This window comes from Coregonus lavaretus, assembly GCF_964263955.1.
Source record: "Coregonus lavaretus genome assembly, chromosome: 10".
Classification (NCBI taxonomy): Eukaryota; Metazoa; Chordata; class Actinopteri; order Salmoniformes; family Salmonidae; genus Coregonus; species Coregonus lavaretus.
In genome coordinates, this window is record NC_139997.1 from 37291262 (window position 1) to 37296381 (window position 5120).

The window sequence follows — 5120 nt, forward strand, 5'->3', positions numbered from 1 at the left end:
ATACCATCGCTCTCTAACACTTTAATGTCTCGAACAATGGGAGCAAAAATTTCACTAAAACCATATCGTTTAACATCTTGAGTATGAAATAAGGCGCACAGGTGTATGTTAGCCAAAAAAGAATTCCATTTTGGAGAGAAGTTTCTTAAAGTAAAATATACTCCACCCAATTTATGAATACCTCGCTTGGAACCCAATGGGTTGGCGACCTCAAAATCATCATAGAACATCTGGACCTGTATTGTCTGCTTCTCAGTTGAGAACAGGGGGTGACTTTTAAAAAAAGATCCATCACAAATATCTCTCAGTCTAGAGTTGCTGGTAGCTGAGCTTTGCAACATTTCTGCAAAATACTGACTTTTAAATATTGACTGCAGTGTAGATAAAATTGGAATATACATGAATTTATCTTGAACTACTACCTGATCATATGTTCCAGTCTTTTTATTTCGTCTTGTGTCAAATCTTGAACCAATCACACATTCAACTGGTTCTACTATTTCCCACTTGGCAGTCATAAATTTTGATTGCTTGTATTCCGAATTTAGAACTGTGAAAGGATTCTCTAACCCCTCAAAACACGCCTCAACTTTCTTGCACATTTCTGTTTCTCTTTCATTACTAAATACATGCTTTATCACTGTTTCTTTAGCATGCTGATTAATATCTTGAACAATCTCTTCCATGGAAATCACTACAGTATTTACTGTACTTTGACCAACACCTGCTGCCTTTAGATCAGAAATAACAGCTGCACAACTATTTACAATGTATGGCGAAGATAACTCTGACTCAGCCTCTAAACATTCAGTCGACACTTCAACATGAGAAATATTACTGGTGTTGACGGTACTTTGAGGGTCTGAAAGATCATCTTCTATAGAATCTACTAAACTTTCTCCGTGGCACTTGTTAAGATGTTTTCTAAAACCAGAAAAGCTACCAAAAGAACGTGAGCATCCTTCTTGACCACATTTCAGAAAAAGAGTCCTGCCTGTACATAGCCCATGAATTATCTTAAGGTGCTTAACAAGGTTGTTTGGACTTCCATGGTCACTTTTGCAAAGAAAACACTTCATAGTTTTATCTCAACTAACGCACCATTCTTGCTCGCAACTCAGCAACTCTAGGAGTCTCCTTTGTTTCCCCCATGTCGATGTTATAGATGGTTGTTTGCACAAAAGTGAAAAAGCTGCTCAAGGAAGAACTGTATGACGTACCAAATACGTAATGGGCTTTAAAGACTTCGTCAAAAGCTCCTACTGAACCTGTTGCCTTGCATGGAAGAGCATGCTTGTCAACCACAATGAAGTAGGAGTGAATGCTGCTCTGTGTGGATCCCTGGGCGAGAAGGTAGGGCTGACTGCTTTGGGTGATGTTGTCAAGATGCTGCTGCACACTGGTTCCAACCTACAAAAAAAACACATTCAACAGAATTGTTTTGGTGACTAACCTCTGACAATAGATAAGATCACCTCAAACTGTGCACAAGATTGAGATGATGGAATATATATTTTAAACAACTGTTAAGCATACCTTTTGAAATCTGATGAGCTGATCTACAGCTTGATATGCAGACATCTTTCCCGGCCTCTTTCTACCTTGTGCAGATGGTGGTAGCAAATGTAGCAGCAGCAAGATGGCAGACATGTCACTGTCCCAGCCTACAAATAAGTAAATAAAAACCTGGTTAACATTGTGCCGTAGCATAACATTCTTATTCACAACTTGCACCATTATGGACATATAATGCACACCTACATTATCCACATAAAAAGTAAAACAGTTCATTCATACCATTCTCAACTTCAGCAGCTGACTCAGCATTGCGCATCAAATCCAAGAGTTCTGTGGTGGATACAAGTCCATGGCTTTCCTTTATTACTTTTGCTTTGAAAGTGGTTGGCCACTTCTCCAAGAATTTGTTGGCTGTGGCCTCACCAAACAGAAGTCTGAAATCTTGTTCTATCTGCAATGTAACACACAAAGACAGAAATAATGAGTGTTACCTTATTCTTCATTGGATATTTTTGGTGATGCAGTGAATTAAGTTGTCATACCAGTCCTGGTGTGTCCAGAAATCTTGGGAAGACCGAGAAGACATCTGATGATTTGGCTTCATCGTTGACCATTGCTTGCCGATATATGAAGGTCATTTTCATCTTCTCACGGACAGTGTTTTCATCAGCAGAGTGTCTCAAAACAGCAATAGCTGCTTCCACATCCTCATCAGATGGCTCTCTGTCATAGGTGAAGGGCTGATGATCACGGCCTGGCCCACCAACTTAAGACAAAATACAGTGTTAAGAAATCCTTTCTGTACAATTCACAGGTCACCATTATAATTACATGTCACTGATCAGAAAACATACCTTTAGGAGATTTGCTGACTGAGGCACCTCTTTCCTCTGCTGTTTTTCTTTGTATGGTCTTCAATCGCCATGCAAGGTATCCGGAACCACTCTCCGGATCGTAGTAATGATCCTATATTATTATAAATAAATTATAAAGGAGTACTATTCCCATTTCATAGAGTGAATATGTGCATAATGTTGCAATAACCCATTTACTTACATATCCATGTTGTGAGTATGGGTCTTCTAGATAGGGAAACAAAGCTACTATCCCCTGTGCATACATCACTCTGACACTTTTGGGGGGGGATGTCCTAGCATATGAATTCAAAGTTAACATCACACTGAATTGATATTGCACAACACATTTTACATAATTAATAACCGGAAAATAATAACAATGTTTCTTTACAGCCCATCTATATGCTTAATGCTTACCCATGTGTTTCTGTCATCTCAGCAGCAAGTATGTTGATCATCTGTCTTCTGGTGGCATCTGTCAGAGATTTGGTTTTTCCATACTCTTGCATAATGCGTTCACCACCAGGCTTTGATGTTAGGATTTTTTCAATCAGCTATAGGTGGAAAGAAATGTGCTTTCCGTAATTGTAAAACAATATGTAATGCTGTCACATGATGAAACAACATTCAGATTGGACTTAACAGCAATGTTCACCACTTACTGCTTTTGCCTCATAGTTTATGTGGCATGGCCTTTTAGGCTGGCTTCCTTCGCCAGCCGCTACTTCTTCAACATCGTCACACACAGTGAAATTCAGAATGATGGTGTCATCAGATGTACCCGAGCATGATGATGAATGAGAGGTATCTGTTCATTATGAAATTTGTGCAAAACATAGAAACATATTACAATAAACTGTTATTTTTAAGACAATAAAGGTTCTCATTCTGGCCTTTAAACTAAAAAACTAATTGAATGAATGAATACCAAGTCCATTGCCCAGCATGATTCTGAAAGTTCCAGGTGACTCCTTTACTAATTCTTCAAAAACATCTGAGTCAACTTCTGTGTCAGACTGGTCATACACCTTAATGTCTGGCTTTCTGCTTTCTGGTATGTTGAATTTTAGACACACTGTTAAAAAAAGAAGAAAAAAAAGAAAAACATGCATTCCCTTCTCACAAGAATCCAAGTTCATACTTAAGGTTGCCTCATGTGTTCACAAAATGATGAAAGACAAGGATCTGCACCTGATTTTATGTTACTGAAAATATAAAGCACAGCAGAAATGACTATAGACCTAAATAGATATCATAAGATAATAGCTTAATGCTGTATTATTTTGTCATTAGGGTGATATGTATTGCTTTAACCTATTATACCTACCTTCTTTCAAGAAAGCATTGAATGTCAGCTCAGACAGCTTGACGTATTTCTGCTCTTCCCCGAGCTGAACACGCAACAGCATTTTGCCTCTGTTAACAAAGAAAATATATATTCAAAATCATCATTTAGTGCTGGTTCAACTAAGCGTTAGCTAACTATCCATTTATCTCAGTAGTACTAGCTACGCAATGCACTATGCATTACTTAGACGTTACACTGCAATTACAAAGGCTGAAGTAGACAAAGTTGTGCTGGTTGAATATAACGTTAAGCTGCCATTTTCTGCAGCAAATGGGTGTAGGCTAGTTCAAGTTTAGAGGCACATTGTCCCATTAGCTACCAAATAACTAGCTATGTGTCAAAGTTAGCTAGCTCATTAGCCATTTTAGTTCGAACAGTAGCTAACCATTAAAATGGTTAAGCAATGTTAAACAAACCCGTCATGCAAATCAGTGATCTAAGTTATCGTTTTATAACACCAACATTAGCTGGCTAACTATCAGAAGCATGCTAACATTACCGTTATATATAGCTTTATAAAAAACAGTTAACGTTAGTGTAAGGAAGCCTGGGAAGCTATACAATAACGTTAGCTAACAATACTATCTGTATAAATGTTTTGTTGTTAGCGAACGTTATTTTACGTATTTACCATTCTGACAAACTTCATTCGTGAAAATATTGCAACACAAAGAAAGACAGTTACCGATACTGATTGCAAGCTAGCTAACCGCATGACAAGCACAATCTGCGCTCATGCCAAACGGTGGTGTCCTTCAAACGAACTGATTAGCTAAGTTAACGTTACCTATTTTTAGCCATATGAAACAGCAAGCCATTCACAAAAATATTAAACATATTCCATGGGTATATCATATAACAGTTATTACTGTCAACCATCTGAACTTACAAGCTAATTTAGCTGGCTGATGACGAGCTCACTGCAAGGGGGACCGCCGCATGGAACTCGTAACTTAAAATATGACCTTGACATCAGCACAACTCTAAAATTATGTAAAGTTAAAAAATACCGGTTTGGTGTTGAAAAAACGGGGATGTAACTTACCTAGCAATATCTGTGGCCTAGCTACTCCTTCGCAATCTTCCTCCACCAACGTAGGTGCCAAACTTCAGCAAAGCAGAGTGGCGGGTATTCATCACTGCTGTAGAGTTGAAATTGTCACTGCGTATCTGCAGATTTTTACACTCACTTTTAACTCCACTGATAGAGCAACTTTACTCTCAAAAATGTTGAAAATACTCTATCTGGGTTAAAATAACTTTACTCTGAAATATTAACACCCCATTTTTTACTGTGTACATGATTCCATATGTGTTATTTCATAGTTTCGATGTCTTCACTATTATTCTACAAAGTAAAAAATAGTAAAAGTAAAGAAAAACCCTTGAATGAGTAG

The 5120-nt window shown here is 37.9% G+C and overlaps 2 long non-coding RNA genes across 2 annotated transcripts; both read right to left on the reverse strand.

Annotated features, from left to right (window-relative positions):
* Window positions 1-536: 536 nt before the first annotated feature.
* Window positions 537-2109, reverse strand: LOC311135751. Its single transcript, XR_014613813.1, has 4 exons — window positions 2061-2109; window positions 1798-1969; window positions 1537-1664; window positions 537-1410 (listed from the first exon to the last, which is right to left on the reverse strand). It is a non-coding gene; the product is annotated as an uncharacterized lncRNA (long non-coding RNA).
* Window positions 2110-2266: 157 nt separating this feature from the next.
* Window positions 2267-4821, reverse strand: LOC311135750. The gene is made up of 8 exons (XR_014613812.1): window positions 4769-4821; window positions 3703-3791; window positions 3304-3450; window positions 3038-3183; window positions 2793-2929; window positions 2575-2668; window positions 2373-2484; window positions 2267-2284 (listed from the first exon to the last, which is right to left on the reverse strand). It is a non-coding gene; the product is annotated as an uncharacterized lncRNA (long non-coding RNA).
* Between the last annotated feature and the right edge of the window lie 299 nt (window positions 4822-5120).